Source organism: Martes martes, assembly GCF_963455335.1.
Source record: "Martes martes genome assembly, chromosome: 14".
In the NCBI taxonomy this organism is placed as follows: Eukaryota; Metazoa; Chordata; class Mammalia; order Carnivora; family Mustelidae; genus Martes; species Martes martes.
Window position 1 is genome coordinate 14,184,437 of NC_137902.1, and position 14,119 is coordinate 14,198,555.

General features: G+C 42.1%; 1 protein-coding gene across 1 annotated transcript in view; it reads left to right on the plus strand.

Moving 5' to 3' along the window:
* GFRA1 (GDNF family receptor alpha 1) overlaps positions 1 to 14,119 on the plus strand; it is a 209,836-nt gene that overhangs the window by 52,534 nt on the left and 143,183 nt on the right. The window lies entirely within an intron of this gene.

The window sequence follows — 14,119 nt, forward strand, 5'->3', positions numbered from 1 at the left end:
AGCTGTCCCATCACTGTTAGTTAAAAAGATGATGTTTCCTCCATTGAATTATCCAAAATTCAGTTGAGTATAAATGTGAGGGAAGGTTTTTTCCTGGCCTCTCAATTCTATTCCATTGATCTATGTGTCTAACCCATGTGACACTGTCTTGATTACAGTGGTTTTGTAGGAAGTTTTGAAATTGGGAAGTATGAGTGTGAGACGTCCAACGTTGTTCTCCTTTTTCAAGATTGTTTTGGCTCTTCAAGATTCCTTAATATTCCGTGTGAATTTTAGGATTCCCTGCCAGATTCTGCAAAGAAAGCTGGATTTGATAGGATCATGTTAAATCTGTGGATCAGTTTGGGGAGTGTTGCCATTCTTTTCACCCATTGATACATTTGCCTCTTCTAGAATTTTATATTAATGAAACCAGGCAGTATGTAGTCTTTTGTGTAAGGCTTCTATTGCTCAGCATGATATTAATGAGATTTATTCCTGTTGTATATATTACTATTCCCATTTTTTTATATTACAGAAGAGTACTCTATTTTATGAATATACTTAAATTTGTTTCTCCATTCTTCTCCTGTTGGTGGACACGTGGACTATTTCTGACTGTTAGGAACATTTGTGTACACGTTATTTTTGTGGATGTATGTTTTCATTTCTCTTGAGTGAATACCTTAGAGCAGAATTGTGGGATCATGGTGTAGGTGTATGTTTAGTTTTTAAGAAATTACCAGACCTTTCCCCCAAAGTAATGCCATTTTACACTGTTACTAACAATGGAGAGTTTCAGGTGCAATTTATGAATCCTCACTGACATTAGATGTGGTGAGTCTTTTTAATTTTAGCCATTCTGGTGAGTGCATACTGATACATTATTGAAGTTGTCATTTGCATTTCCCATATGACTAACGATGTTAGACACTTCTTTACGGGCTTATTGATCAGTTGTATATTTTTCTTTGTGAAATGTCTGTTCAGGTGTTTCACTCACTTTAAATGTTGGGTGGTTTGTCTTTTTATTAGTGAGTCGAAGGAGTTCTTTACAAATACTAGATACCAGACCTTTGTTAGATACGGGTTTTGTGAATATTTTCTCCCCAAAATAGCTCATTATTCATTTTCTTAATGATGTCCTTTATTGAGCAGAGTTTTTAAATTTGGTGAAAGTTAACTTCTTTTTGTTTTTATTGCTGTTGCTTTCAGAATACTTTCTAAGACATCTTTACCTACTCCTACACTAGAATATTTTCTTGTGCTTTTTCCTAGAAAAATAATAGTTTTAGCATTTATTTATAGGTCTAGGACATATCATGAATTTCTGTGAGAGGCAGGAGTTAAGTTTATTTTTCTCTGTATGGATCCTCCAGTATCATTTGTTGAAGAGACTTGCCTTTCCCCATTGGATTGAGTTGACTCTTTTGTCAAACATCAAATGATTGTAAAAATGCAGGTTTGTTTCTGTGCTCCCTATCCTACTCTATTGATCGACTTGTCTGTCTTAATGCCAGTAACACTCTCTGTTGATTACCGTGGCTTTATTATATGTCTTGAAGTCGAGTGGTGTTAGTCCTCTGACTTTGCTCTGCTCTTTTTTTTTTCTTTTTTTGAAAGATGACTGGCTATTCTTGATTCTTGTATTTCTTACAAATTTTAGAATTGGCTTCTCACTTCCTGCAAAAAGTCTGGCGGAATTACTGTTGGGATTGTGTTGGATCTATGGATCAATTTGGAGAGAGCGAATATCTTAACATTATTGAGCTTTCCAGTCTGTGAATACAGCATGTGTCGCCCCTTCCTTAGGTCTTTTCTGGCTTCCCATGAGCCCATTTTATTTTTTTTGGAGTCACTTGTTCTGTCTCTCCCTTTTCTCTCATTTCCACTTCTTGGTTCTACAGTGCCCTGGTGACGAGGAAGTGTCCTACAGTGAGATTGCTGCTGGGATCTTTGGCAAATTAACTTATTGGTAAAAAGAAGATAGAGAATTATATTTAATTCACAGAGTTTTGGACAGCATTGTATTTTCTATAATTATATATTTCTATATATTTTTATATATAAATAAATTTTATATATAAATAGATTTATATATAAATTAAATGTATATTATCTATTTTATACATAAATATAATTATATATTTCTATGTATATTTCTATATATTTTCTATATAGTTTCTATATATATTCTATAATTTCTAAAGAGGACCCTTAGAAATAAAGACTCAATAAATGTTGGCTTTGTTTCAGACTGCCCTTCATGATCCAACTCAGTTTGGACCTGGTCCATGAAGCCCCATTCCTGAGATTTCTCCTTTCCTCACTCTGCTGTCTTACTTTCCCTGAAGAATTTAGCACTTTTGCCTTGCATGTGTCTGACACTCCTTTTTATCTTTAAGCTGTCCGTAGGATCTGGGTTTTAGTTTCCTTTAGGTGCATTGATTGCTTAATACAGTACATCAGCTCCATGGAATGCTAAAAAAGCATCAAAAAATTTAACTTTATTTTTTCTGGGTGTGATTACATCCATGATCTTATGTTTTCATCGAAAAAATAGTAAAGTTTGGCTTTATCCTCAGTTACAGGTGAGAAAACTGAGGGACTCCAAGAGGGACTAAGAACCAGCCATAAACAATTAGGGACAGGGCTGGAGCTAGAACCCAGCTTCTGGATTTGAAGAAGAATAGCCAGGATGCTGGAAAAAAATACACACACACACACACACACACACACATACGTACACGCTGTGTGTCTGTGTGTGTGTGTGTGTGTGTGTGTGTGTGTGTATACATATTATACAGAAAGCATGCTTTAAATTTCTCAAGCTCTATAAGATGCTGGGATTGTTTCCTTCAGGGCCAGCCAACGGCGCAAATCCTTCATGAAATGACATTTACATCTCATGACTGTGCTAAGCCAGTGAATAGTATCATACAGGTTTAAAAGAATCTTAAGCTGCCGAGTGAACTTCGCCTTGTCTTTCTGAAAAGCGGCCCAGTGGGGTGTATCGCGTGGTGCCAACATTTATTCCTTGCCGGCTCTTCCTCACAAGGATAAAAACTTACAGCTGCAGAGGCCGATCGGGAGGTCCTCAGCTCTCTTGGTCCTCTGTCCCCAGAAGGGTCCCAGCTCCCCTGCAGAAGAGCTCAGCCTGGCGTGAGGTCCTGCCACGCTCAGGCATGATGGGGGAGAGAGAGGCGCACGTTATCTACCAAGCCTGTGAGCAGATGACTTTAAAAAACGTACTGCCTTCCAGAAGAAAGACCCACATGCTGAAAGGTTCATGAAGTACCTGTCGTTCACATTTAATTACTCGCTCCCACCTCTCTCGGCAAGATACTGGCATTTATGTCATATAGAGTATGGGGTCATACTTCAGGGCCTAAGGTTTGCTCACAAAATAAACATTGATCTTGCTTCCTCGGGAACAAGTCTGACCAGGAGGGAGTGAATGCCCCATCGCTCGGCATGTTTTCTCCTGTCTTTCCCCTGGGCTGCGTCCTTCGGTGCTGGGGGCTGCTGGGCATGGAGAACAGGCTTTTTGCGTTCAGATCCCTGTGAGTATGTTTTGCTCATCACAACGAACATGGGGTCTAGGGGACCAAAAAAGTGTGTTGATTTCGTGATATCAGGAAACTTTATTTCTCACAAGTCTCTGCCCAAAACACCTGCTTCTAAGAACCTTCTGTGTGAGGGGCGCTGTTGGCTTTAGGAGCTGCATGAGGTTGAATCCCCATGAGAGAGCGTCTATGGCTCCCAGGGTACCCGGTGGGGGTGCAGAACCTTGGAGGGGGCAGTGAACTTCTCTAGTGGCGGAACCGGCTTCCCGCTCCAACTCTCTGACTGCAGAGCCCGTATGAGTACAGCCTACAAGGCACTTCCTCCCACCCTGCCTCTTCCCGTCCCCCCACCTCTCGCTTTCTCCTTTTCCTGGGCCTTACAAAGATGACCCATCTGTGAGCAGCACTGATCTTTGTCACTCTGGTGTGCGGCCCTGTGTTGAATCTTTCTGCCTTTCCTTAGCCGCCTCTTAGAATTCTTAGCCTTACATCTGGCTCTGCATCTTGTCCCCATATCTTTACTTTATCTCAGCTGTTGCTATAAACCTACAGAGAGCATGGCTTTTTTTTTTTTTTTAAGATTATTTGTAAAGTTTTAACAAAGTCAGGGCTCACCCAGGTGATTTCCACAATGGGACCCCAAATCCATAGATAATAAAGGTAGAGAAAAAATTGTGGTTGGCATTCTAGAACTATGTGGATCCAGATATGAAAAAAAATATTATGGGTATGGCTCATGCTAACTCCCTGAACTGTTTGAAGGACTGAGGTACTTGGGCTGTTAAGCTTCCACACGTCTATCCATCAGCCATTCATTAAGAGACAGTGTAGCGTCAGGGTTAGGAGCTGGGGTGTGAAGCCAGGTCACTTGTTTCCCTGTGACCTTTGGTAACTTCAGCTTAACCTCTCTGCTCCTCTGTTTCTGTATATGTAAAATGAGAATAATAATGATTGCTAACTTTTCGGGGAATGGTGAGGATTAAGGCAATCTGTGTGAAGTACTTAAAATAGTGGGTGATATATTGAACACCCTGAAAGCATTTTAGTTATTATTACTATGGAGATGTGTCCACTATACTCTAATATTCTGCCTCAGACTTTGGGATTCTAATGGACAGAACATCCCTGGCATCCTGGTACCTTCAGCTCAGGTGGAGAGAAAGAGAGAAATGACAGGTGTGCATTAGTGCACCAGGGAGACAGGCAGGTGATTTGGGGTGTATAGCTGAGTCCCGAGGAAGGGTTCCTGGGACGTCCAGGTGAGAACCATAGACCTGGAAAGGATGGCAGAGGTGTTCTAGTCAAACCCCCTTTGGGACCTAGGGTGCTTAAATGATTTGTCCCCATTTATTCCGAGGCTTTATGGTAGGGCAAGGCTGAAACTGAGGTCGGGCCAGAGTGCTTCCCATGGCCAAACGTTCTCCCTGAAGATGTAGGCCAGTTTGCCAAAACATATTCACTCCCCCACATCATTCTAATCAGCAATACTTGATGCTTTGGGAGCCTCTCCGAACTCAGACTTTAATTGTCTCTGGCTCCTGGGAGCTCTCCTGATAGTAATCTGTGCCAAACCATCAGAATAATGATGATGGCCATTGTCTTATGTTTACTTAAAAGTTGTCTATCCTGGTAACGATCACCTGGCAAAGAGAGAGACTTATCCTGTTGGACATTTGTAAACATCTAGTTTGAATTTAGAAATCTGAGCAACCAATCCTATCAAAGCCTGGCTCTCCCAGACCTGTGTGAGGAATACATAGGTACTGAAATCAGTTGACTTGGAAACAGAACGACTAGAACATCTTTTGGGAAGTATGTGTAGGGTGGGGGGCATAGAAATTGATGGAAGATGGCATGAAAACCTTAAAGATTTCAGATGGTTTATAATTTATGTGTAATGGGAAAAAAGACTTTACTACCGAGATAATATCTTGGGATAAATTTGAAACCACCAGCTGTATTATGGATATGTTTGCGGATATATGTGAAATGCAGGGAATAAAAATTTTTTTTCTGTGAATGTAATTTAACGTGGGTACGATGACGAATAAGCTGTATGCCGTAAGAGCGCATTTGATATAATGTGTGTAATTTTAAACTTAAACCCAGCATGCTTTAGAACTGGAAGGGACCTCAGAGATCAAACCAGATTGTAGCCAGAGGAATCAAATCCCAGAGATGAGTGGCTTTGCCTCTACTGCAGATAGAATCCAGATATTTAGGCCATTGTATTGGGAGACTTTTTAGAACATAAGGCTTGATTGCTGCAGGCTGATTTTTTTTTTTTTTAATACCAATAGTGGTCTTAGCATTGCTAATCAGAGCCAAGCTGATTTCTTCTGGAAGGTGCCCACCTCTTCAGCCCTTTGCATACGTGGATGCCTAATAAAAATACTTTCTGGGGCACCTGGGTGGCTCAGTGGGTTAAAGCCTCTGCCTTCGGCTCAATGATCCCAGGGTCCTGAGATCCAGCCCATGTCAGGCTTTCTGCTCAGCAAGGAGCCTGCTTCCTCCTCTCTCTCTCTCTGCCTGCCTCTCTGCCTACTTGTGATCTCTGTCTGTCAAATAAATAAACAAAATCTTAAAAAAAAATACATTCTGTGACCCCCCTAATTAATATTCAGACATGTAAGTTTAGGGAAATTAGAACAGTATTATTTATCAAACTCTTCTTTTGTTTGAGCGATCAACGTGGCTTCTTGTGATTTCTCAGTTAGCTGATTTAAAAGAATTCAGAGAAAGTCATGTATGCTTTTCTTTTCAAAGAAAAATGCTGGTTGCTAGAGGGATTGAGTTTAATATAGTTTCATATCATGGAGGTTTTAATAATGCAGTCTAAAGTATTTGTACATGAATTCATTAAGCCCAGATTAGTCTTATTATAATTACTCAAAAAGTAATTCGATTTAAGAGAAAACATTTTAAATGGATATAAAATACACCGTTAGCTGGGAAGCCATACTGTTCTCCTTTATCAGCTCCATAAAGTACTAGCACATTCGAACATAACTTTCACAGTATACAGAATGCAATCATAAAAAGTATTATTCCTAAATCTATTTTTTTATGTTCTTTCAGTAGTTAAGAGCTTTATCCCTCTGTGCTAGGAATGAGATATACTAGGGATAGCTCATCGTAAAAATCTTCAGGCCTCCCTAGCTTGTATCTCTTGCACTGCCTCCCCGAGTCAGGGCTGGCTGATGTGTTACAAGCGCGCGGCCCAAGATTGATGTTGGTAGCCCATTCCCTAGAAAATGTAGCAGGAAGGTACTTTAGGGCTTTAAAAAAATTTTTTTTTTTCTTACTCACAAATACTGGAAGACATTTACTGACTGCCACGTGCCTTCAGAGGTCCGCCAATGACAGGCAAAGTATTGGTCTTCATTGCTAACATGATAGAAGGTGAGGAGAGGCCAGGAGCAAGGAACACCATAGAACTTTCCCTAGCCAGCACCCAGAGGGAGACAGCGAAGAAAAAGAGGGAGATAACGAGGCCTGCGTGCCTGAAAGAATGGGTGAGTGTTTGGCATCAAGGGCTGGAGACTGAGGAGGGAGGCCTAGTGCCCAGTCACCGTGACTCAGGGGGCTGTGTTCAGTTCGAGCTGCCGGAGGGACCTTGGGGGAAACAGGAAGAGTGTGGAGATGGGCTGTGTGGCTGCCTGAGCTGTCTGGCTTTGGAGACACAGGAGACTAATCGCAGCTCCGGGTGGTGCCATGGAGGCCATGCCGGGGCTCTGGAGGAGCCTTGGCTCTGGCCGTGCTCCAGGAGAGCACAGACTTGCACCTGGATAGGAAGGGGCTCCACTTAAGTGGTCTGTTGTGTTCAGACTTTAAAATTTATTTAATCACGCAGCAGAACCCTTTATTTATTCTTAAAGGCAAATTCTTCATAGAACTCTACTGTGCCCAGCAGAATGGGTCTTACTCCTCCTGTCCCCATGCCCCCTACCTTCTTTGAATCCTAGGCCTCTGGGAGTGTGGCTTCAATCATGGGTCAAAGCCCAGGGCAGGGCTGGGTGAGCCCTTTACATGGTGACCTTGAGAAATAATGACAGGTCCGGAAGGGACAGGCAACATCGGAAGGGTGAGTGGTGCCAAAAGAGAAAGGCCAGGCCTTGGTGTTGTGGAGCTTCTGAGTTTCAGGCACAACTCTTTAGATCACAAGTGTTTGGAGATAGGACGTCCTTGGATCTCTGATCTCACACATTAAAAATAGTTCATTCATTGGGTAATATTTGAGAATGGCTTTAGAGTTTCTTAATGGCATGTAGCTACATGACAAGAAGGAATTAAAATGATAATTTTATTTTAATGATTTTTTTTCCCCTGATACTTTTCCAGTCCTATACAAGTCATGAAGGCTTCTCAAATAGTAGTCAATCAATACATGTGTGTTGACTAATAATCCTACAGTTTATAGAAATCTTTTGGAGTACTAGTTACAGTGCATTTTTATATACATTACCTCATCTGATCTCCACAGCATAAGGAGGTAGCACAGAAGTGAGCTACTGTTAATTTGTGTGTTGCTAATGAGAAATGCATGGCTTGGGGAGGTTAAAGTCATTTGCCCAAGGTCACATAGTCAGACGTGGAACCAGCTCTGACTTCAAGACCTGAGTGCTTTGCTATGCCATCCTATTGCTTATTATTACAATAACATTAACTTTCACTCATTGAACATGTACCATAAATCAGCTACTATATGCTAATTGCTTTACATGCATCTTGGTTGTCCCTTTGAGTCTAAAAAGAAAGTTATATTATTTCCATTTTATAAATGAAAAAACTGAGACCCAGAGGGGTTAAATAGCTAGTCCAACATGGCTAGGATGGTGAACTAGCAAGGATTTGAGGTTCTATGATCTGATGCTAAAGTCCTTGTCTCTATTCTGATTAAATTATCCAACCTGATCTTCATCATAGTCCCAGGGTAGGGAAGAAGCTTATCTCTCCCAATCCTGGTTTATAGATGCAAACACTGACTATAGGAGGTTACCCCTGGCTGGGGGCTAGGACTCAGTCTTAGGTCATGGGATCCAGTGGCCATAATTATGTGGTAACATGGCAGTGGATCATAACTGAGAGAGAAGGAATTAGCCCAGCCCTCCTTGGGAAGCCCACCTGCCATATTTTGGAACTTGGCTTTATCAATGTCAAGCAGAACTACTCTGGAGTGCTGGTATAAGACAAGAGAGGAGGCATTGGTGTGCCCACTTTTCAACATAGAAAAGAAAGAATTCACTTCAGTCACAGAGATTTACAGCAGTATGCAGACTGAATTCTAGTTACTCTTCATATCCATGGGTGGAGCTGGCTGGATTTTGAAATTTGGTGAGGGGGTAGCTCTGCTGATCTTGAAACTGATTTTGGTTAATGGTGAACCTTAGCCCATTCAAGGAAGCCTCGTTCATTTCAGCTGTTCCCTATGTCCCTCCCTTTGCCCCTGGTTAGTTGGGTCCCAGTAAAATTTACAGTGCTTTACTGTAAAAGCACTTGTACTTGAAAGAGAATTTTCTTTCTGTAGCTCAAACCACAGGAGAACTCACAAGACAGCTATCTCCCCAGGTGAGACTTCTTAAATGGGAGTTAAGTGCATGCATTTTCAAGAAACTAAACTCCCCTCATATATAATTTAACCTAGAAAAGAAAGCAAAATTGAGAGAGTAGTATGATTACATTGTTTGAGAACTGGTAACTTTACCTCCCCCAGTCTTATGGAAGTCAGGCACACTTTCACTGTTTGGCATATCTTTAATACTGTGGGGTGTGGGCTAAGTGTGATATTGTAATAATAGTGAAGGTTTCTCTAACCATAGCCGTGGACTGTGGATCGAAATAGTAAATTATTCCTAGCAGACTGAATGGGCAGTAAGACTGCCATCCAGTTCTCCTCATAAAATAAAGCAATAGATAAATAAAGGAGAGCCAACTCACTTAACCCGCGTGGCTCGGTGCACTGCTAATTATTAACCCAGGCACAAGAGAGGGGTTCACCCAGAGTGTAGTTAAATCATTTTTAATAGAGGTAAACACTAGCCATGTGGATGAGTAGCACTCAAGAAAGTTTTTAATCAACAACGTTTAGGAATCACCCAGCCTAATTGCCATAACTTATTAATAATAATAAGTAATCTAGTCTTTTTATGGCCCCTGTCTCTGGAGGACTCAGTGCATTAAAGATCTCTGGGGTGTGAATCTCTCAACAGCTGTGGGAGAGGAGGGCAAGTACCCTTGATGCTCATTCCTAATGGAAGAAACTGGACATCGAGGCTACGAAAGACAACTATGAGTTCCTTCTTCCCACATCTGAGTCACCCACTTCTCCTTGGCCTTTCATCTATCTATAGGACAGAATGGCTCCAGGGGGTGGGGGAAGGGCTGGAGAACAGGCTGTCTTTGTTCACGGCAGTGATTGGGGTTGAGGGAAGTGAGTGTGAGCAGAGCTTTGTCTGAAGGGGTTTATTTCCTCTGCACAAGTGTCTCCGGTGTCCTTTGGCCTCAACCTGACCGTGGCTGGGTGGCTGCTGGCACCTCCCAGCTCTGTGCTTGTGTGATTCCCCACTCCTGGGAGAACAGGAAAGGTGGCGCTGGGTCTTACTCTCAGAGTGAGTGTTCACAGCAGCCGATGGGAGAACGTTTGTGTAAATTATCTAACTTAAACTGCCCAAGACCAAAGTGTGGGCATTGAACTATCCCCGGGTCATCAACAAGGAACTTCAAGTTCAGAGCGTGTAAGTGATCAGCTACCGTATGATTCCTAGCGATTGGTTAGCTTGCAGGGCAAATATCACACTCAGGTTTGAGACCGTTTGAATTTTATGAGTGATGAGTCCCTTTGACTTGGGAGTTGGGGTGATGGGCACAAACACCAGTGTACATGATGTTAAGAGTATTTCTGTGGCTAATATCTTCTGAGGGCCGGAATTTGGGGAAGGTAAAATGTAGTCAAACAGCGCAGGATTTACCTTCTTCTTACTTGTTTTTGGTTCTTCTGTCCATGAATCCTTTGAGCCCGAGTCTAGATGGCTGTTTCAGTCTAGCAAAGTAAAATTTTGAAGACGGTGCCCAAGCCGTTATTATACAGAGCAAAGAGCTAACTAATGCTAAGAACGGAATGATTTATGCCACAGACTATAAAAGACATAAATTTAGAGTGTAAATTACAAGATAACTCATGTGCAAAATTGTTGTAATATTTATACTAGTGTTTATTAAAATTTACATTTGAATGAAAAGGTGAAAAATGTAAATGAAGCTGAAAAACTTTGTTTTTTTTTTTTTTCTTAAATCTAAAATAGACTATATGAAAATCAAGAGAGTTTTTTGGAATTAGAAGATATGAATAGCACTCTATGCAGATTTGTCTGTTAAAGCATGAAATATACAGTGAAACTGGAAGGAATAACGTGACTAAATCCCTGCCTGAAGTTCTTCCCTCCCCGTCCCCTGATACTTTCCAGTGACTCAAATCAGTACTGAATTTCGAAGGAAGCCATCCCTGTCAAAAGCCATGGAGAGGAGGGTGAGGATCCTGGACGGATGTCGAGACTGGATCCGTATTTGAAAGACTAATCTTATTTCACTGATGTTTTCAAGGTTGGAAATTTTTGTCTGGATTCATTAGAGGAGAATGATAAATCTCTAATTTGTACTTGGCTAATAATAGGATGAGCTTTTGTGCTTCATTAAGGCTAAATGGATCTCATGTAGTCCTCACTGAGTCTTTAGGGCCATGTGTGATCTTGGGAAAAGTCTCCTACTTCTGTGGGACTCAGTTTCCTCATCTGTAAAGTGAGGGGGTTGGACCAGATGAGCACTAAGACACACCAGCCCTCTTTCCTTCCCTCCCGTGTGGGAGCATACCACAGGAGGCAGTGAGGACCCACAAAGATGATTAAAACACGTAACTCTTGTCCTCGGGAGCTCATGGTCTACATAAATAACTAACTATAATATGAGCGGTAATTGCAATGTGCACAAATTACTCTACGGGCACAGAGGTGGAAACAGTGACTTCCCTGTCTGTGGGGATAGGCTGTGTGAAACTTCGCAGTGGCTGTGACATTTGAAGTGTGAGGAGGAGGGCTACTTCCAGTGTGCAGGCTGGTCAGAGGGTGGGTGGTTCTGACGGCATGTTCCAAGCAGCAAATGCATGTGGCAGGTGTGTTTAGGAAGCCACATGCGGTCCTTCTTACGGTCTCTGGACAGCATGGAGCCATGGGGGCAGTGCTAGCCACACACTGCTGGGTCAAAACCTGTGCCAATGAAGAATGATTGAGGTTAGGAGGTAATACATTGCATATATATGTTAGGACAGAGCTGAAGTTGTCCTGTAACAGACCACTATGCCCATTTACAATCCCAGTTAGCTTTTGTGAATATGAGGGATGGGGTGGTGTTCTTAGCCAGCTCCCTGGGCATCATGAGCCTACAGCCTGTCATCCCTGAGCCACAGCCTGGCTGCACCCTGGGGAGCTTGTGTATGGCATATGAAAGACACCCCTCGCGAGCGTCACATCTGCACCAGCAGAATGAAAACTGTTCCCACAGGGATTCTGTCCTTGTGGGCTGCTCAGTCTACCAGGTGCGTATTTCTTCTTTGAAAGGTGCATGTGCCCCTTTCCTCTCCACTCTCTGTGACCTTGTAAGGAGCTGATGTTGTAGCTGTTGAATGGCAGCAAATTCGATGTTGACGATATAGTTCTTATGTAGTTTTTTTTTCTTTTTACAGATTTTATTTATTTATTTGACAGGCAGAGATCACAAGTAGGCAGAGAGGCAGGCAGAGAGAGAGGAAGGAAGCAGGCTCCCTGCTGAGCAGAGAGCCCGATGTGGGGCTCCATCCCAGGATCCTGGGATCGTGACCTGAGCCAAAGGCAGAGGCTTTAACCCAGGCGCCCCTCTTATGTAGTTTTTAATATGAAGGTAAAGTTTTAAAATTCAGAGTATAGATGAAAAGCATGGCATTGTTAAAAAATTAAAATAATACAGAAGTGTTTACGTAAGTTTTAAGGACGTGACCCCATATTTCATCACTGAAGACAAACATTTCCATGGCTCTGTGTCTTTGTGGAGATAGACGCAGGCATACACCCACGGAAGTGGGCTCAGGATACATGTTTTACGTTGCTGTCTGATTTCTTTCCTTCAAATGTAATCAAAGTCTTTAAATAATCATTTTAAATGGCTGCACCATAATCCATCGTGCGGGATAAATTATTTGTGGTTTGATTCCCTGGGGACAAACGGGCAATATCCATCATTTTGCCATTATACACAATGCTGCGATGAACATCCTTGTAGACTTACTTGGTGCCTTGAGTTATTTCCTCAGATTAAGTTCCCGAAAGCAGTACTGTTAGGTCAAGGGCTGTATAGTTAACATTTCCTTACATCTTGTCAAGCTGTCTTCCAGAAGTTTTGTACCTATCTGCAGCCCCATTAGCAGGGCAGGCGCTGGCTCATGTCTGGGTGGGACTGTGTTCCTACCAGCACTGTCTTCCATCTTTAAGTTACGGAGTAAGAGATGTGAGCAGCCAAGAGTACTTCTGGGGTGACTGGGAGGCAGTAGAAGCACGACGAGCCTGAATGAAAAGGACCTGACGTATGCACATCTGTTCACCAAAAGATATGTACAAACAGACTCATCACCATGCCTAATTGTCAAACACTGAAAACAATCCAAATGTCCATTAAGATTACAAGGGGAAAATAAATTAGGGCATAACTGCACTGTGGAATACTACATGGGAAAGAGAATGATTGATCCACTATTACATGCTACATGGGGCACGGGTGACTCCCACAATTGCTGTGCAGCAAAAAAAAAAAAAAAAAAAAAAAAGGCAGAAAGGAAAAATACATACCATATGAGTCCATTTATATAAAGTCTATAAACAGGAAAAAGTGAATGTAAGGTGTTAGACGCCATGTTGGTGGTTACCCTTAGGGGATGTTAGTGACTGCTTGTTCATTTAGGCCTTTTGCTAGACGTATGTTTCCCAGGGCTGGACAGAGTGCTTGGCATATGGCCTCCCCAGTATTTGTTGAAAAAAATTAATATTTTTTCATCTTTTTTAAAAAAAGATTTTATTTATTTATTTATTTGACAGACAGAGATCACAAGTAGGCAGAGAGGCAGGCAGAGAGGGAGGAAGGGAAGCAGGCTCCCTGCTGAGCAGAGAGCCTGATGTGGGTCTCGATCCCAGGACTCCAGGATCATGACCTGAGCCGAAGGCAGAGGCTTTAACCCACTGAGCCACCCAGGCGCCCCTATATTTTTTCACTTTCTAACGGACTTTGACCTAGGATTAATGTAAAGACATGGTGTCATTAGTTGCGAGTTATGATGCAGAGAATTCATACAAATGTTTTTTTCTGGGATTTAATTATGGAACCCTGGTATATTTGTAGACACTTCCTCTGTTTATTCTGTTGTGTGGCGTTGTTGCTTTTGTATTATGTATAAACCAGTCAGACACTTAGTGGTGGGTGAGGAGACAGGTTTTGGAATCAGATCTTTGGGTTCAATGCCGAGCCCATTGCTTACAACTCGGTGGCCTTGGATGAGT